Raw genomic sequence first — 21395 nt, forward strand, 5'->3', positions numbered from 1 at the left:
CTTTCCTTCCACGAGTCATCAGAGCTTGTTCCACAGAAATCTGTGAAAGTGTCATTCTCTAGAGTGAGAGTCTACATAAGGCCAGGTCACCTGAGAGACCATCATCCATCTGGACAGGGATTTTCTCCCATACTTGACTTGCTTTGCAATTCTATCAATGTCTGAATACACTGGCCTGGTGCAAGTCTTAGAGTGATGTAGAGGGGGGATGAACAACTTTTCATTGCTTAGGAGGATGCAGCTTCATCTACCTGCCTCCTAGCAAGGAAAACCTTGGTCCTCAGTACTTTCAATTGTTTTTCATACTTGTTCTTGTTTATCGGTTGCTATGTGCCAAGGCATAGAAGACAACCCAATTCTGACTCTGGGGCCTCCATGAATTGTTCATGCAACTCTCCTCTCCTGGCTTCCCATCTGATAACCCTCAACACACACACACACACACACACACACACACACACACACACATACACACACCATACTCACCTTAAAATAAGTGGCTTGGATGAAATGGCTTCCAATAAGCCCTTTTGTGCTGACAGTGGGGAAATGGGTAATTTGTCTCAGCCCCCCTGCTGGATACACGTCCGGCCAGCAGGACTGTGAATAATTGCTCTCAGGGCTACAGGCTCAAGGAGGGGCAAACATTGAGTCATTGTTGCCCACTGCTCTTGTAAAACTCACTTATTTTTCCATTTAAAATGAACCAATGAAGAAATACGTTAAACAAGAAGTGAAATATTTTACAGACTTATGAGACTTATGAACAAGGTTTTGCTCTCTGAATGTTAGTGCAGAGTACACTAAAAATATATGCAAGGTGGTAACTGGATTATACTCTCTTCAATGGCCGTTACAATACCTTCGTCTCTGATGAGATTTTAAATAATTGAGTGAACTGTGGCGGGTAGTAACAGCACATAAGATGATATGGTTAGGCTTTGTGTCCCCACTCAAATCTCGTCTTGAATTGTAATCTTCATAATCCCCACATGTCAAGGAAGAGATAGGTGGAGGTGACTAAATCATGGGAATACTGTTCTCATGATAGTGAGTGAGTTCTCACAAGATCTGATGGTTTTATAAGGGGCTTTTCCCTCTTCACTCAGCACTTCTTCCTGCTGCTTTGTGAAAAAGGTGTCTTGCTTCCCCTTTGCCTTCCACCATGATTGCAACTTTCCTGGGACCTCCCCAGCCATGCAGAACTGTGAGTCAATTAAATCTCTTTCCTTTATAAATGTTCCAGTCTTGGGCAGTTGTTTATAGTAGTATGAAAAGGGAGTCAGGTAAAGAGACCAAATTTCTATTTATCTCCCAACTCCTACTCAGCCCTCCCTCATGGATTATCCAGTTTGATTTTGGGCTAGCCAGTCTGGTTTTGTGGCAAGTCTAAGTTTACAAAAATGTTTTAAAAGTACTACTACCTTTATAATATCCTCCAAATGGGTGATCTCTCCATTTACTATGCTACCTCCATGATTCAAACCCTCACCACTTCTCTCCTTGTCACTATACCAGCCTCTTAGCTGGTCTCTCTGCCCTCTGTCACTCTCCTTCCATTAGGGAGATCTTGCTAAAACCTAACTCTCTCAAAAATAAAATGCACACCTTATTATGTCCTTGAAATCCTTTATAAACTGTCTACTCTTTTCAGAATAAATCTCAAGCTCCTAAGGGGGGCCCACTAGGCCCACCTGATTTGACTCAACCCACCTCTTTGACTCAACTCTTCTCTTCTGTCGTGTGCCAAATAATATCACCCTCTGGCTCATTCATCAATTAATTCATTATTTCTCTTCCTCTGCTTCTCCCAACACTTGTATCTAGAAAAAGGGACCACTGGCATTAATTAAATACCTTCTTGGTAGATTACCTACAAAAATGGTCACAGCAATCTCTTCCCTTCCTATATACACACAATGCTCCCTACCCATCAAGTCGAGTTAATTTGCTCTCCCCTTGACTCTGGAATACATAGCCCTGTGACTTGCTTTGGTCAATAGAATGTGACAGAAGTGACAGTGTGACTTATAAGCTTAAGCCTTAAGAAGCCTTGGAAGCTTCTGTTTTCGCTTTTGAAACGCTCACCATTGTGTAAGGAAGCTCAGCCTAAACTACTGAATAAAAAGAGAACACTTGAAGAGACAGGCCCTGGGACCACATGGAGAGAGACAATCACTCATCCAACATTCAAGGACACAGCAATGAACACTCATAGGTCCTCTTATATGATAAGCAGAACATGGGCTGTGATCAAAGCAGAGAATGGGCTACAGAGACTAGATATTTCAATTCTACCAGTTATATTGCCTGCGTGACCTTGAAGAAAGCATATAACTTCCCTGGCTCTCAGGATCCTTGACTGTACAATGAATGTGAAAGGAATAGCTCTGCTTACCTCACAGGGCTATGATCAGACCCAGATGAGATTCTGTGGCCTGAGTAAAGGGCTCCATCTATCATGAAGTGCTGAATCTAGGTAATGTGATGTCCCAGTTGGCTCAAGCAAGGACTGAGTAATCTGAGCAGGTCTCCCAGATAATGTGAAGTGGGGACAGAAAGTTTGAGGAGGATTTCACAAGGAATGAGGAAAATATGAGGAAGTTTCCCCAGGTTATAAGGCTCAATTACAACAAAGAGAGACAAATCTGTCCCTTGATAACCAATCCAGCTGTGCCTGTCTCTATAACCAAGCTAGTAATGATCCTTTCCCCGTTATTTACCCCGAGTGCCACTGCAGAGTCTGGAACAGGTTAGTGGACTCCCAGTGCTGAAAAGAAAATGACCAATCATTTGGGGCTACCAGATATTGAACTGCTGTCAATTGCCTGGTGACCAAAGCCATGACTGTTCTCTCTTGCTCCCCCAGCTTCTCTACATTCCAGTCTTAATTTTGTAAGAATGCATGTCAAAAAATTTTATGGCAAGAACCAAGAACTGAAATAAAAGTCACCACAAGCAAATAAGAGCAATTGCTGTCAGAAATCACATGCAGATCGGTTTTGGCAAATATTGGGAAATGTCTCACAATGCTCCAGTGAGCACTGAGAAATGCCCCCAGAGTCCCTGCTGACAGTATGGCAGAAAGGTACAGGTGAGGGCAAAGAGCAGAAGGCAGGAGCTCGCTTCCACTTGACAGAAAGTTCCATAATAAAATCTCCATTACCTTTAATGATTAGTGTTCAGTTTTGCCTTCCTAATTAGTGATTTCACCCATTCTCTTTGGGAAAAGCACACTGCACTAGAAGTCAGGAGACCCCTGTTGGAATCCCTGGTTTGCCTCCTACAAGCTGAGTGAACTTGGGCAGAGGCTTTGACTTCTCTGATTCAGTTTTCTCATCTGTGACATGGGGTGAATCTCCACCTACCCCACAAGCTTCTGTGAGAGAAGAGAGGGCAATGTAATTTGAAGGCTGCAAAATGCTAGAAAAATGGAAGTGATTTTTATGATTAAATCAAGACTTGGAATTTACACATTTGCTGCCTGCTCTCGAGGTTGAAAATAGAGCTCAAAGGTCAAGTGCAATTCATTAAAACCTAATTAGAAGACAAATTGTCTTTCATTTAAACATGTGATACAGAATACAGCTGCTTAAGGAATAAGGATAGTTTATTTTAAACTCTTTGTTTCAATTCAAAGCTTCCAGGATTTATGGAGCAGCTGCTCTGTGCAGGCCTTCTGAAGGGGACACAAAGAAGCAGAGGGCACCATGCCCACCTTCCTAGAGCTTGCAGTCCAATATGGATGAGAAGACAAGGCCACAAATAAACAAGAGACAGAGCATGCTTGGGGGCTGAAATAGCTACAAGACTAATGCCGTAGGCTAGGGTTCCCTTGTGTGCAGGTGTGTTATCTAATTGGGAAGAAGTTAAGACAGTACTAAAAGAAGGACTTGAAGGAGCAGCATGTGTGTTGGCAGAGACAGGCAGCAGACAGAAGCAAAGTAGCAGAGGTGGCAGAATGTGGGCCTAGTCCAGAAACCCCCAGGGTCTGGCCTGGCTGTGGCATGTGTACCCCACAGACAAGCTGAAGACATGAGGCCTTTCCTTGAAAGCCAGGAAGATCAAACTCAGGAATTAGACCTTCAGTCAGTTGTCATTGCAGAGTTGTAGACAGCACAGGATTGATCAGAAATGACTCCATGTACTTTGATTATCTTCTCTTGACTTAAATGACTCCAGAGTTTTCCTATTTCATTGTCATGCCCAAATGCAAGATTATACGTACTTGATCTGACCTTGGTCTTGAGCAACCCAGCTTTTTCACTCAGTTAGCCAGGCTTCCTTTCCTTCCATAATCATTTATTGAGCACTGTGATGGCTTTTTGATGTGTCAGATATTTTACACTCATGGGGACTCAGCTACAGCCCCCATTTAGTCAATCAAACATGAATCTAGGTGCTACGGTGGAAGGGATTTTGCAGATGTGTTTAAATTTTCTAATGAGTTCACTGAAGTTAACTTAAGGGAGATTATCTTGGGTGGGCCGGACTTAATCAGATGAGTCTTTCAAAAGAGAGTTTAGGCCTTCCATGAGGCAAAGATTCCAAACAGCTCCTGCTCACAGCGTTTCAGCCTGTCTTCTCTCCTGACTGCTGCCTGTGGATAACAAGCTTCAGCCAGTGTCTGTGAAGTTCTAGCCTGCTGGTCTGCTTGTGATCTTTCCTTTCTGGCTGCCTGCTCTGCAGACTTCAGACTTATTTAGCCAGGCCTGACAATCACATAAGCTAGTTCTTTGCATACACACACACACACACACACACACACACACACACACACACACACACAAGTTGAGTATCACTTATCCGAAATTCTTGTGACCAGAAACATTTTGGATTTCAGATTTTTTACAGATTTTGGAATATTCGTATTTTACTTACTGTTTGAGCATCCCTGATCTGAAAATTCAAAATCCAAAATGCTCCAATGAGCATTTCCTTTGACCATCATGACCACGCTCACAAAGTTTTGGATTCTGGATTGTTTTGGATTTCAAATTTTTGGATTATGGATGCTCAACCTGTATATAATACATAGTGTATATAATATATATTATGTAGTATATATAATAGTGTAGTTTTATATATATATACACACACATGCATATACATATATATCTAGAAAGATAGATAGATAGATAGATAGATATGCTATATCTGTGTATCTTACTGTTACTTATGTTTCTTTGGTTGAATCCTGACTGACACAAGGAACTGCCCAATACAAAACTCTGTGCAGGGTACTAATGGTATAGTGGTGAGCGAGACATAGTCCCTGTCACCAAGGAGCTCATGATTTATTGGAGATGAAACAGGCAAGTCAACTGGCATTTCCAGATAGCAGATCAGTGCTGGGAAAGGGTGGCATGGGAGCACAAAACAAAAGGACATTTAACATAGAATGGGGAGGTAAGGGATGCTATAGGGAGATATGACGACAAAGTAGAAACCTGAAGGATAAGGAATTTGCCAGATTAATGGGGAGAAATGAAAGGTGTTCCCAGCAGAGGAAGCATTCCCAATGCTGAGAATATCTCGCTACTCATTCAAGAAAATTCTGAAGTAAAATACTCTGAACTCAATAAATATTTGTGGGATTAATTACTTTATACACATAAGGGAAAAAGAAGACATTGCCCTGGGTAGGAATATAAGCCAGGACCAAGCATTGCTTGTTGAAGTAAGGAAACAAATGAGAAACAAACAATTCCAGAAATTGAGAAGAAGAGAGAAAAAAGTAAGGTCTGCAAAGATCCTTTGAATAAGTAGTTAACCTGAGCACAGTCTAGGAAAGGCCCACTGGACTTCCTTCCACACGCAGAATCTTGCATTTGGTACTACGTATCAATTTGTTGAGACCTGTACTGAAGTGACAGTGTAGTTGTAAGATGAAAGAAGCCCCCGAGGTACAGAGTGTTGATGAATATACGCCAAAGGAAGGTCAAGGTCACATGGTGGAAAAGAAGATCATGTCTGATAAAGGGGACTATATCTCCCAGAGCAAAAGACCTTGGCCATATTTGTAGATACAGTCTTTCAAATAGTTTCAATTTTTATTCAAGCTTTTAATGTAATTATTTGGCAGTAATCCAAGAAACAAAATATAAAAACAAATGTAAAGGGAAAGAAGATATGGCTGCCTTAAGTTTAAGAGAAAGGACTGATGCAGTGCAAAATGGAATCTAGCCTAGAAAGATAGATCTGATAATAATGGTGAAAGGTGTTTAAAAGTGCCTGACACAGCTCGACAGAACAAGATTGGTGAGATATTGATCCCTTGAGGAAATGACCAAGCCCACCAAGCAGCAATCCCCAGGAAGGTTGCTCTAAAAAAGAGGAAAACCAACCAATCTTTTTTCGTAGTGGGTCAATTCTGCTGATTCCAGTGACATTTAGCTGTTGACTTTTTAGAGTCTGAAACTATACTTAGCAAAAGAAAATTGCACTGACAAAAACTATGGACATAATAGTAGTAATACACCATGTTATTCCTCTGGTTTTTCTTCCAAAATCTCCGAGGTTAAGCATGCTTTATCCATCCACTTAACCATGCTTAATGCCAGGCACTAGAACTCTAGAGATGAATCTGTCAGGGTGCTTACCCTCAAGGAACATTCTCCTGAGAGGCTCCAAGAGATAAAAGTGGAGGAGAAACTAGGAGAAAAGTCTACATGGGACTCCAAAGGAGTCAGTTCTACTGAACAGGGGATGGTTCCCAGACAGAATGGCTGTTCGCCAGTTGGACAGCCATCATGAAGAGGTGAGAATGTTCCAGGCAGAACGAGTCATGGGAGGCAAGATTCAGAGTCTTGAAACTTCTGGAACTAGGGGTATATCCTACTGGCTAGAGAGTTAGAGGGGAGGAGAGTGCTAAGAGGGAGGTAAGAGTGATCCTGTAACCAGTGGTTCTCAATTCTGTACGAGAGTCACCTGGAAACATAGAAAATTAGCAATACATGGAACCCAATAGAGACCACTGAGCCAGGATTTGTAACAGTTTGGTGCAGACCAACACTGGCAAACCAAGGATGGAGACATTGAAGAATCCTTGCAGGGTTCTTTGATGATGAATGCCATGTTCATCAGACCTTGAATGATATTTAGAGTCTTAATAGGCATTTCAGCCACAAGTGTTTTCCATTAAAACCTTTACACGTGCTGACTGCTATTAAATTTAAAAATTTTAACCAGCCTTTTTCGCAAAGCCCAAAGTGTATTTTCTGTGTAATTGTGCTGACACAACAGGGATTTAGTCAACTCAGTCATGGAAAATCCTCACTCTCAATGTCATGAACCTCTTATTTTTTTCATTTTTCCCACTTTTGTTTGCCATTGTTCAGGACAGAGGCCTTCCCTGTGACTTCCCTTCAGCATCAGCATCAGCATTCAAGAAACTGGCATTGCTCACTCTGAAGAGCTGCGGGAAAAAGAGGTAAAGAAGTGAGAACTTCTCCAAAGCTGTTCCAGGGGAGAGGGCTGCAGACTGGAAGTCCTGCATAAGCTGACGTCTGTGCTGAGAATGAAGGTTGTTCCAGAAATTAAGACGAAGAGAGAAAAAAGAAAATATTTCTGGCACCATCACCAGATAGTTCTCAAATAGGTACACAAGTTACCCTTAAACATATAAAAAGGTGGTCAACTTACTCATGTTAAGATAAATGCAAATTAAAGCTACACTGAGACTTCTGGTTCCAGGAAAAAAATAGGATTTTTTTCATTGCACACTTCCAGTAATGGGGGGTACATGGCATTTCTCCCTAAGTACAGCTGAGAACCCTGGACACTATATATATAAAACAAACATGAGAAGACTTTGAACATCAGAGAGAAGGAGGCATTCCAGGACCTGGGCATGAGATGACAGTGAGTTTCCTGGTTTTTTTTTTTTTCCACTCATATATTCCACCTGAGAGTGAAGAACCTGGCAATGTGGAAAGGCCAATAGGTACAGGAAAAAAAGGAAATTTCCACAAAAGTCTACTTTCTTCAGCCAAAGGACCCGAAAAGGAGCAGCCACATGGAGACAAAATTATTGAACAACAGTCACTCAATTTTAGTCAAACATCACAGAAAGAACTATGGCCCCAGCCCCATTCCAGCCAACAAAGACCCTCACCACACTGAAACCAAGCACCACAAGAGTGGTGTCACAGAAGGCCAAGTGATGAGCTAGGATTTTCAACCCCCTCTCCCCAGCAGTAAAGAGGCTGCCATCATGCTGTGTCACCAGAGGGCACATGGAGCCCATTGGTAACAAGAAGCCCCATCCCTCTTGCTACAGTGCTGTCAGAGGACATTTAGTGAAATCTACATTTTCACCATCACCCATTGGTGACAAAGCTACCCCCAATGGTGTCAGGGGAGAGCATACAGGGAAGCAGAATTTCTACCTCTGAACAGCAGTAATAAGGTGTCCTTCCCTCTCCCTGCTTGAGTGGTATTATTGAAGGTATCTCCTGCTGGCAGAAATCAACCCTGCCCCACTACACAGTATCAGTGGAGGCCCTGTGAAGGGTAGTAATGAAGTGTCTTTCCCCATCTGGACCAGGGATGTATCAGTGGAAGCCTGGTGGGGAGTCTGAATGAATTTCTACCTCCGTCCAGCAGTAATAAGAATCCCTGAGTGTCAACAGAGGCCCAGAGGAGAACCTGGAATTCCATCCTCAACTAGCAGCAATGAAGCAGCACTCCTGTTCTCAATCAAGCTGGAACTCAATTGAATACGCTTGTTGGTGGTAATGGTATTTATAGGGGCGACAGCTCCAAAACTACTTTTTGTGTATTATGGAAATGAGCAAAGAATAAATTCATTAATGTTGTTGGAAACTAAAGTTCTCACTCTGGAAGAAAAGTTATATAAATATAAAATAGGGGAAGAGAGAAAGAACGTTGAATTAAAACTAAAAGTATCATTATCAAGTTACAATTTAAAATTTGGGGTGGGTACGTGTGTGTGCGTGTGTGTGTGCGTGTGTGTGTGTGCGTGCGTGTGTGTGTGTGTGTGTATACTTCTATCTCTGTCCATTGAAAGAAGCTAGAAACATGGATACCCTATTGACAATGAGCTCACCTAGCAACCAAACATTGGTTTAAACTCCCCACTCAAAAGAGCCAGAGCTTCTTGGAAAAGTGGCTGATTCCAGGCTAGGGCAGAGTAGGGGATCCCTGTTGAGGCAGCCACCCCGTCTTAGTCAGTTGTCTGTTGGCATCTTCTGTGATAACAGCTGACTGGACTACAGGACAGTGGACCAAAAAGCCAAAGGAAAACCAGTCATTTGGGGCCTGAGCCTGATCGTGGTCAGGGGCATCCCAAGAAGCCTCTCAGTCAGGACTGCCTTGCTATGCTCCCTCAGTATTAAGTTCTCTTGAAGACTTTGGCCTGCCTCAACAGTGCCACAAGGAATTAATAGAAAATGTTTGCACCCTCACCTGGGCTGGCTGTTTAGCAAGGACTGGACATAGTATTAGGGGCAGCCAAAGCCAGAGCAGCCCCAGAAGGACTATGGTTCCCCAGTGTTCCCTCAGTGTCTCCTGAAGTTCTTTTTGGCTTCTCTTTTGGGAAACTCAGATGGTTCTTACAACAGAAAACATGGTCTCCAACAAGCTTGGGTGAAGCCTAATAGGGTTTGATCATTTTGGTTACCTGCTTTGGTTTTTGACAACTTTATGTTGGGAAGTGGTTCTCACTCCTTCATGCAGTGGGAGGCTAGAAGGGCCATCAATCTGGGAGGGAAGCTTTCCCAGTATCTTGTATGATGTGTGCCAGGAGGAGGTGCCCACAGCTGCTCTGCTGGTATTGAGATGGGTCAGGATGTGGACTGTGACCTCAGTAGTGGCTGGGCTTCTCAGTTGGGCAGTCTTTCCTTCAGCTGTCTACTTTTTAAGCAGCACTTATTTTGTACCAGCTCAAAAAATACTGAGAAGCTATTTTGTTCTGGGAACTAGAGGTCCAAAGATAAAGAAGTTGTGCCTTGTTCTTAAGGATCCCAGACTTTGGCCATAGAGAGATAACTAAACTAACAAGTACAACATGGTGTAGAACATTCTGCAATTGAGGTAAGATCAAAATGCACAGTAACACTCAGGACCACCTTTCACCTCTTAGATTGGTAAAACTGCCTAGAGGAGACAGATATAAAGCAAATAATACCACCAAGGCTTGCATAATTACAAACCATGAGAAATGCTATGACAGGATGCTATTCTAGAGGGGAAAAAGCTGAGTTCAGTTTGGACATGTTGAGTTTGAGGGACCTGTGAGCTAGTACCTGCACTTTGTATTACAGAAGAGACATAAGTAGAAATCTAGTCCAACGAATAAGGAGGCTTGATCTCGTACCTCTTAACCCTCTTCTCACTGGCAAAGTAAGTAACAGAACCAAGAGTTGCAAAGGATACAAAGTGCCCTTGGGCAATTGTGAATTAAAATTTAATAAATTTTATGCCTGATAAATTCAGGGCTATACTTGGGCTGGTAAATGACTGGGTCCTACAGATCCTCTAAGTGAAATACAGATTGCTGGAATTCCAAGGGTCTTGGAGATTGCCTACTAAAAATTCTTCACTTTACAGATAAGAAACCCTCAGCCCAGAGAGCAGATCTGCTCAAGTTAATATGGCTGGTTTTTGAGATGCTACACACTTAGGTTTTCTTTAGTGACTTTTTGACCCTGAGCAAGTTCTCTAAGCCCCTTGTGCTTCAGTTTCCTCATGGTTAAATGAGGAATAGTGAGAGCATCTACTCCATAGGCATGTTGTGCTACTTCTTTGGTGGCGCTGGAGTCTGTGTCCTCTAGCTGAAGTCTTCCTTCAAAGGGTCAGCCAACCTAGTGAGTACTCTTGCAGGCAGAAGGTGACTGGACCCTGTGTTTGCCCAGAGGCAGTTTTAGTATTAGGGCTTCCTGCACAGAGATCTGGCATGTGGGGGAAATGCCTAGGCTGCTATATCCATTGGATTACAAGTTGAATTGATAACAACTATAGTCATAACCATTCGCATTGAGCATCAACCACGTGCCAGGCACTGTGTTAGAGACTTTATTCATTGCATGGCTAACCATAAAACCAGTCTCACAAAGTAAATAGGATCATTCCTATTTTACAGAAGAAAGTGAAGCAAGTGAGAAACTAAATAAATATTCCAAGAAATATGACAAGTGACTATCCTTCATATATAAAAACTCTCATAAATCAGAAAGTGGAAAACAACACAAAAGAGGCAAAAGACACAAATAGACAATGATAACATATGCATCATATATATTTAATAAACTTTAAAATGCCAACATGATTGATAATCAGAGAAATGCAAATGAACATAAGACAACATTATTTGCCCATCAAATTAGCAAAAATTTTAAACATAAAAATACATAAAATTGGCAAAGCGGATGGAATATGACTATTTATACACTTATGTTAAATTACCAACTGGTAAGACTTTTCTGAAAGGCAATTTGGCAAATTATATGAAAATCTTTGAAAATCTATATTGTTTGACTCAATATTTCTATTTACAAAAATGTATCCTACAGGGATAATTAGAAAAATGCATCCATTTGTGAATGAGAGCATTTGACACTATTATTAAAAGTCTAATTAGTCAACTAAACTCTGGCATATTTATGTGATAGAGCACAACTCGGCATTAAAATTACGTTTTTAAAAGTATATTATTCATAATATAATTAATAAGCAAAATAAAATAGGATACAAAATATCCAGCATGACCTCAATCTTATGTTTGTACAGACATACACACTTAATACATTCATGCATATGTCTATATGTTCATAGAAAAATTCTGAAATACAAAAATATTTTAACAGAAGGATCTCAGAGAGGTAGGAATATTGGTGATTTAAAAATGTTCTTTTCTGCATTTTCCAATTTTGTTCAGTAACTTTATAATCAGAAAATGCATATATTTACCAAAAGACAACTGTAAGTTATTCTAAATGAGTTTGTACCTCCTGGCCTGGGTAAATTCTGCCCCAAGGCTCATCATAATGACAGAATAATTAAAGTCTAGCAATCCTTGAGAAATTTCTCTTGTAAGAACAGGAATGATATTGGGACACTAGAAAAGACAACATTCTATCCCAATTTTACAATATGAGAAGGTGGCAAATTCTATAAATCAGATAGTTTAGTGGATTTATAACCAGTTGAATGACTGCCTGTATGCCTCAAATTCTAATTAACTCAAACATGTTAGAGGCAGGGGGATCTGAGGCCCATCTAGTGTAACAATTTCCAACAAACTCTTGGATGCAGATGTTGATGGCCTATAGATCAAATTGACAAATATCACAAAGCTGGGAAGGAAATAAACTATATCAAAGAGAATGAGGACACACAGTTATTTAAACGGAGGAGTTGGTGAAAAAATATGAAGATGAAGTTTAATAAAGATAGTGCAAAGTTCTGCACTTAGGTCCAAAAAGTCAATGTTTTTAGGGGAAGACCTGAATAAATGGCATTCATAAAAATGAATTGTGGGTTTTTAATAAGGACCAGTTGTATCCCAAACAATTGTGAGATGGGGCTTCCCTGAAGACCAGTGTCTGATAGGGCTCTCTGAATAGAATATGTGGCTCAGAACAAGTGAGGTGATGACCCAGCCCAACTCTGTCCCAAGGAGACCACAGCTGGAGGGACTTAGTTCTTGGCAACATGCTCTCAGAGGGACATTGAATTCTTGAACTTTGATAAGAGTAGGTGACCAGCAAGGCAAGCTGGCTCATCTGTCACAGGGATTTTTGAACTGGAGATGTTTGATCCAAATAAGAGAAAGATTGAGATGTGCTCAGGGATTTGGCTTACTCTGGGTGGTTCCAAGAGGGTCTGAATAGGGTTCAGCACAAGGAAAGTCTTTGAATGGGGTATCTGCTCCCTGAGGGAGTAACAGCCTGAATGGCCACTCAGGTGAACACTAGTTCACCTATATTGAAACAGGAGAGCTCCCTGAACCCCCTCGCATGACATGCGACAGGTGTGTAGCTTGTCTCTTCGTCCACCACACACTCAAACCCCTTACAGGAGGGGGAGCATGCAGACAGGCAGGTGCATGAACCAGGGCAAGTGTTTTTGGGCTCTGGCCCCATGGTAGTGTCTAGGACTGGGTGCCTGTGACTCCTGGAGCCCCAGTGAGCATGTTACAGTGCTTTTATTTTTAGCTCTGCTGTTTACAGATGGCTTAAGTGTTAACCAGCTCAGCACCCTCTTGGCATCCGGGTCCTTGTCTGGCATCCAGGAAGAATCAGGTCACACACAGACTTGAAGGACGGTGAATGCAGAGGTTTTATTGAATGGTGAAGGTGGCTCCTTCATCATTGGCTTCACCATCCCATTGGCTCCCAACAGGATGGATGGGGAACTGGAAAGGAGATGGAGTGGGAAGATAATCTTCTCCTGGAGTTTGGCCATCCTGTGGCTGCTCTCCTCTCCAACAGTCCCCGGCTGAACTCCTCTCAACATCCAGACAGACGCTCCTTCTCTTCTCTCCTTCTCTGCCATGCCACTCTTCTGTTCCTCTGATCTTCTGCTCATCTTCTTGTGGAGTCTGGGGTTTGAAGCTTATTTGAGTACAGGATAGGGGGCTGTGGTGAGCCAAAAGGCAACATTTGGGAGCAAATTCAGGAATGCCCATTCCCTTTTAGGGCTGCAGGTTTCCAGGCTTAAGGGCGAGGCCTTTGCTAGGGAAACATCCTCTTTTAACCAGTATTTCCTTGCCTCCTGTCCATATCAATATGTCCTCCAAGATTCATTCAGTGAGCCATTTCCCTGATATTCACCTAAATAAAAGCCCTAGTGTTATGTAGACCTAGAAGTCTAGCAGTTGCTGGTCTATAATTATTAGGTAGGTGCAAAAGTAATTGCAGTTTTTGCAAATACTTTTAATGGCAAAAACTGCAATTACTTTTGCACCATCCTAATACTAGAATGTAGCTGGAAGGAGTGATCTATTAAAGTGACCCTTGCAAAGCCATGTTTGTGGTTCTTCCTTGGTCCCAAGATGGGGAGACAGGACAAAGTATACAACAAATGCTCTCTTAGGTTTCTCCTGTCATGAAAACCAAGCCCCACTTTCCAGGTGATAAGAATGGAGAAACAATCATCTAGTGACTTGTCTCTTCCAGGCTTCTGTTCAGATCCATTCCACGTAATTTCTAGAAAATGTTTCACAAATCATAGATGTGTATCAGGTATGTCACTTGCACAAAATTTTTCATTAGTTCCTCAGTGTCCAGGGGAATGAGGCAGCCCTCCCTTCTTTTAGCCAAGCATCTGAGGCCTGCCACAGTCTGTTCCTATGCTCACATTCACCACACAACCTCAGCTCCATTCCAATGAAATGGACTCCTCCTTCCCCTTTCCCAAGCATTCCCAAAACATTCCCACCTGCATACATCTGCTTCTGCTGTGTGTCAGCCTAGAAGGCCTTCTTGCCCTGCCCTCCTCTCCACCAAGCTGATCCTCTGCTTCCCTGAAGGCCTGCCCTACACTGCTGTGGCCTATCACCCCCTTTAGGCAACTAACCAAGGACACCAGATGGCATATGCTCTCTCAGGGAGGCTTAAATCCCTCAACTTTGTATCCTGCACCCCAACAAAGGCCTTGCTTAATAGATGTCTAGCAAGGAGGGCACAGATGTGGCAGTGCAGCCACAGAGATCTGGGAAGGTCATTAAGTAGAATAATATCCCAGAAGGGTGTGTATGCTCTGCTGTTCCCTATTATCCTGTCTGCTTGTACCTTTCAGGTCCTTGACAATTTATGGTGCAGCAAAAATCCCATTAGAACAGGCTACATGAATATGTTCAAATTATGTCATTGTATTGGAATTTGGGTGTGTTGAAGGCAATTCCAAATAAAGAAAATTACTGTCCAGGAGTTAGGCAATTTTCATTAGAGTAGAATTTGCTTTGTCATGTCATTAACAGGAAAAAGATCTACTTAGTCCTGACGTTGCCCAGAGAATGAAGTGATAAATACCTGGACAAAAATTGTAATTACAGTTCGTAAAAGCTAAACATAGCCCTTCTAGTTTTTAATTAGAGTATATGTTATGTGGCTGAGGGTGACTGATGGATGGAATTTGGTGCCATAGGATCAGAGACCCGGAGCAGCATGGTTCTGTGTGTAGCCAAAAGCAAGTGACTATTAGATGACGTAGCTTGTGATGCTAAGCCCTGACTGTATATTTATATTTTGTGTATAAACATGATAGCCTCTCTTCTGTTACTCTGAGGAATCTTTGATAATTCACATGTGAAATTAAAGGCATATTATTCATTCAGTTATTTATTATTCTTTGTAAAATGAGTTAGGAATTTGTCCCCGTGAATAATGTTAGCCGTAATAGTTAATTTACTCCTATTCATTGGCAGTAATAAAAATGTACAAGGGGAGGCAGAAACATTATTATTTCTTGCTTGAAGTGCAATTTCATGTGGTGAGAAAAACATGTTAATATGCTGCAAAGTGCTACAGGAATTTAGTTCTCAAAGGAATGGCGGTATTAAATGTATTCTGACAAGAAGGAGCCTCGGAAGGGAAACATTTATCTTCATAAAGTCATTAAATTTACTGAGCAGCATCACATTCTTCCTGCAATCTGCTCACTCCATTAAAGGCGAAGCCATGGAACTGGCTCTGTCACATGAGAGGCCCCTGCATCTCTGAACAGAGGAAGAATGGTGTTCTTTCTCCTAATATTGGGTTTCCCCCTCAAAACCAACAAGCTCATGCACAGATCCACACATGGGTGCTCTGCTACCTCTTTCCAAAACAAATAAATGAGGTACTGACAAGATTCTTCCTTTCTCCACGATCAGATGATTCTCCATGTGACTAAGAAAAAAACAGATTTTGCAAAGCCTCCTGTTTCATCGTTCCAGGAGACTCTTGGCTCCGTGGGTGTTTTCCCATCCTGCTGAGTTGGAGTCCAGGCAGCTCACACAGGTCAGGGTCAGCACGATAGCATGAGTTGTTCTGCAGAGCAGTTTTGTGTGTATGCATTTCAAAATCGAGGTATTCTTATTCATACACAATACATCAATCAGTGTTTTTGAAAATCACAGCAAAAGACAGGGCTCTGGTACCTTGGAGTTATACATTTCCCTTGTTCTTTTCAATAGACAGGTGTCATTAATGAGCTAAAATCACCAAGAAATGCAAACAGACTTCAGAAGCAAAGTCATGCTGTCAGCTTGGACACATGGCAGGGAATGAAAACAAATTGAATAGTTTTCAATAAATTATAATATCATTCCCATTCACCTGATACCTTTCTTCCCAACACTTTGCAAACAGCTGTTCTCTGAGGAAGAGGACAAATATCTTGCCTGTATTCATGTTAAGAGAAAGAATGTAATTTCAAGTGCAGTTGTGGATAATGATTTTAAAATCCCAGCGCAAATGTATCTAGAGAAGAAAATGTCTCTAACTGAACTAAGAAGCTAAGGGTTCCTCCACACTGCAGCACAAACCACAGCTAGGGCTGCCTAAAGACAAATACAGAAGAGTCAAGCCATTTGTTTGGTGACATGAAAACCAAACCATTGAAGGGATCTAACTGTAAGCTCCAAGAGGTCAGAGACAATATATTTCTTGATCACTGTTATAGTACAAGCTCTTAACCCATAGGTGCTCAATATATATTTGCTAAGTAAAAGAACGGATGCATACATGAATTGCTCAGTTTTGCTCCAGGTGTTTGCAGGGTCAGATGGATGAATTGCTAATCTTGTCCTCCAAGCAATATTGGCCTGTCCAAAGGAAACTAGGTTTTATTAGCAAGATGAATTCTGACATGTTTAACCAGGTAGAGAGAATCTGCAGTGACCAATTCCCAGAATTGGGATTCTCCATTCTGAGAGAATAATAATATTTGTTGTGTCTAGCATGTGCTAAGTACTTGACCTGTGTTTTTATTGAGTCCTTAGAACAGCCCATTTTACAAATTAGGACTCTTAAAAAGTTTAAGTAATTTGCCTAAGAGGACACAGCTAGTAACTGGTAGAAAAGTACCTACAACTCCTTCATTCATGTGCCAACTATCCAGTACACGGCTTCTACATGCCAAGCCCTATTCTCAGTGCAGGTTTGACCACAATGAACAAGAGAACACAGTTCTTGTCTTCCTGGAGCCAATGATCTAAAGTTGGAGACTGTCATTAAACAATTAATATTCCACTTAATCACATGACTACACTGCTGATAAGTACTACAAAGAAGAAGCACACGGTGGTATGAGAACAAATAGTAGATGAAACTACTCTTATTTTGGGCAAGGATCAGACAGGCTTCCTTGAAAAAGTGACATTTGAGCAATACTTTTAAGGATAAATAAGAAATAACCAGATCAAAAGAGCAGAAGGGGAGGGTATTCCATGCAAATGGATCATGTGGAAAGAAAGGCCTAGAGGTGGAAAAGAATATATATCTTCTGAGAGACCAAAAGGCAGCCTGTGTGACTGGAGGGCAGAGAGTGAAGGAACAAATGGCTCAGGATGTGGCCAAAAAAGGCAAAAGTGATCATTAGCTGGTGTTAAGGATTTGACCTAATAATTGCAAGGTTCTAAGCAAGGAGGAAAATGTCCTAATACGGTCTGCATTAGTAAGAATCACTTTCGCCAATGGATGGAGTACAGATTGAAAGCAGGTAAGGGGAGAAACTGACAGAGGACTCCTTCTCCTGGAGTTGGGAAACCAGGACAGTGAGGACTAAGCTCTGATTTTTTCTTATCTTGCCCAAATTCTTATCTAAGGGTCTGGGGAGTCATGCCCTACAAACCACATATTCTCATCAGATGGGTTTTATTTAACCCTATGTGTTGTGACTTACCTTCCAATTTGACTCTGGCATAACATTATGTGACAAAGGGGAAATAAAAATATTTTACCCCAAAATACGTTTCTTTGCCATATTTTGAAATGGCCCTGCAAAGCCGTCCTTTGTGGTGAAAATTTGCATCTGTAAAGAGTCTCTATTCACATAGCTAGATCTTCTTCTTCCAGGCCCTCCCAATCCTAAAGAGATTAAATGAGAATCTAGCACCTTTTAAAGATCTGAATAGGAAACATTTGTCATCTATTGTCTCTAAGGGCAACCACTATGAGACTTCAAAAGAAACTTGGTCTTCACAATCTTTTTTCTTAACCTGAACATTTCCTTTCTATTGATTCCAGGTCTTTAGACAAACTCGACCAATCGTCAACCAGAAAATGTTTCAATTTACATATAGCCTGGAAGCACGCCCCCACCCCCCTTTAAATTCTTCCGCCTTTCTGGACCAAACCAATGTATTTCTCAAATGTGTTTGATTGCTGTCTCATGTCTCCCTAAAATGTATAAAACCAAGCTGCACCCTGACCACCTTAGGCACATGTTCTCAGGACCTCCCATGGGCTGTGTCACAGGCCATGGGCACTCATGTTTGGTTCAGAATAAATCTCTTCAAATATTTTACAGAGTTTGACACTTTTCATTGATAACAATTGTCCAGATGAGAGATGATGTGGCTTAGGTTGGCAGAAAAAAATGAAGACAGGAGTACATAGAAGAAAGATATTCAGGAGGTGCAATCTACAGAGCTGGGAGCAAGGAGAAAGAGGTATCAAGGATGACTCTCAGATTCTGGACTGAGCAACTAAATAGATGACAGTACACTACTCTGAGATATGCCTTGGAAGAAGGAGAACACTTTGCCTAGCTGGCATATTTACTCCACATTCCAGCAGAAAAACCTTTTTGACTCAACCACTGTGAGGACTCCATCCTTGGCCTAGTGATTTGCATCAATTTTAGAGGTAAAGTATCATTCTCATTCAGGAAGGTATCTGAATTGGTCAATGCAAGCTCAAATGACATTCCATGGGAAGACAAATGCCCATGTAGATTACAGACCAAGGGGCTTTTCTTTAAAAATGATATTAATTGGGTGGTTGTAGCATTCGTGTTACCACCCATAAGCAACCCACCTCTGTTCAGCCTTTCTGCAGTTGTGCCACCAGGTTTCCCAACCCAACAGCACCTGATTTTCAGCACTAATGCTCATTAATAGAGAGTGCAGAAGACACCATTGATGGCCCAAGTGTTTCTCTAAGCCTCACTCAGTCTGTTCAATTTAGAATATCTGCCCTCCATAACTGATCTGGTGATCTGCCAGGCCATTTGAGGGCCCACAGAGGAGAAGAAGGCAGAAGAAGTTTCAAAAAAATGGACTGTGCAGAGCTCAATGTTTAACAGCCTAATGACTCTGTGAGACAGTCTATCAAGAACAAGTTGAGCAATCTTTGCCTGAACAGAATGATAGCAGGGCCCTTCAAAGAGGTACTTGCTCCCATAAAGCAAGATAAGATCATTTCCTTTTAGCACTATTTTACTGATGAGTCAAAAAGAGAACTTGACCTGGCCCCAAGCATGGATTTTTACAGCATCAAATTTCTACATATGTAGCATGTCTAAATAAAGAAAATTCTTTTATCCAACAAATATTTATGAGAAAATGGAAAATTAAATGTTCAAGAGTAACTCATGTCTGAGCAACATGGCCATCATTCGGCAGACCTTTCATTAATTACAATAATGCCCCATGGTTTCTAGAGGACTACTCCACGTGAGGCTCTCTCTCCCATCTCTCACTGTCTCCCTCTGTAGCCTCAGGTTGTCAGCCTTTTGGACTCCCTTCTCTGGCTTTCTGGATTTGATTTACCTCTTGGCTCTTAACTCCAAATGCTTTTATAAAATCAGTGTTCCTCCGCAATTTCAAAAGCAAGATTTCCCTATGATCCTCAGCTTCTTAAAGCTCTTCCAGCTGAGCCACACCCAGGAACAAGCTCTGAATAGCTCACCAGTAGCCTTTGAACCTAGCATTATTTTATCTGGTAGTGTGCACAGATATACATAGACATATACATGAGCACTGCTGCTCCCATATACACTCCTTCCAATCAATCTCCTTTCTCACAGGTCACACATGTCAGGCTTATATTCTCCAGGGTAGCAGAACTTGTGGCACCATGCTCTCGATGTGTATAAGGTACCAGACCATGTATCTTGGGAGAAATCTTAGGATGTGAAGAGTCAATCACTTTAGCAGTGATAGCCAAAGATCCCACTACTGCTAATGGTGGGGCAGAAGAGGGAATCTCCTCTGAAGCAGTTCCTGGGCCAGTGACAATGCTAGGACAAGGCAGACAATCCTAGTATATGGCAGACAGACCTTAAGGTAACCCCTGATTATTCCCATCTCCTGGTGTTCATGCCTTTGTATAATATCTTCTCTGAGTATAAATGGTACCAGTGATTTGCTTCAAACCATACAGAATGTAACCTACAGAATGGGAGTCATGGAATGTCATTCCCATGATTACCTTGTTATATAGGACTCCAACATAGAAGACTAGAAGGAGAGATTCTCCTTTATGGCTTGATGAAGTAAACAGCCATGTTGAGGAAGCCCTTGTGACAAAGAAGGTCAAGTGGCCCCCAGCCCACAGTTAGGAACAAAAGCCAAAGACCTTCAGTCATACAGCCACAAGGAAATTAATTCTACCATAAAACTGAATAGGATTGGAAGTAGATTCTTCCCCATCCAAGCCTCCAGAAGAAACCTCAGCCCTAGACAATATTTTGATTTCAGCCTTGTGAGACCCTGATCAGAGGGCCCAGTTAAGCTGTGTCCAGACCTTTGACACACAGACACTGTGAGATAAAAAATGTGTGTTGTTTTAAGCTGTTAAATGTGTGATAATTTGTTATGCAGTGATAGAAAACTAATACAAAAGGCCTAGAATCAAAGGCTTATGGAAAACAAGGAGTTCAGAATTAGTCAGTCCAGACTGACTTCAGGCTGTGTGGGAGAGGGGACAGGTGGAAGGAGCAATGGTGGGTAGAAGCATAAGAAAAGTCAGAGCTGGAAAAACCCTAAACATCAGCGCAAAGGAAACACCTCAGTCTGCCATCCCAAGCTCTTGCTGTCTTCACCCCTGCTTCCTAGCTTTCGTTCAAATATGTATACGTTGTATCCTCCATTCTATTCATTCAACCCAGAAATCCTGAGCACCTCTCATGTGCCAAGTCCTTCTTAGATCCTGAGAGGAAGAGACATGAGAAAGTCAAGGTCATTGTTTCTTAGGGGTTCAGGGAATGATCTTGGCTCCCAAAGGGAACTGATTGAGCCAGGATGCTTGTTTAAAATGTAATCTCCTGGGCCCTACCCGCAGAGATTCTCAGTAGGTAGGTCTCAGTCAGGGTACAGGCATTCATACTGTAAACACATATCTCATCTGATTCTTATGCAGGTAGTCCAGAGTCAATACATTAAACACTGACATATAGGGCCATTTGTGGGTTTCCAGGAGAAGAATGACAAGATAAAGCTTACA

This window comes from Symphalangus syndactylus, chromosome X (assembly GCF_028878055.3).
Source record: "Symphalangus syndactylus isolate Jambi chromosome X, NHGRI_mSymSyn1-v2.1_pri, whole genome shotgun sequence".
NCBI lineage: Eukaryota > Metazoa > Chordata > Mammalia > Primates > Hylobatidae > Symphalangus > Symphalangus syndactylus.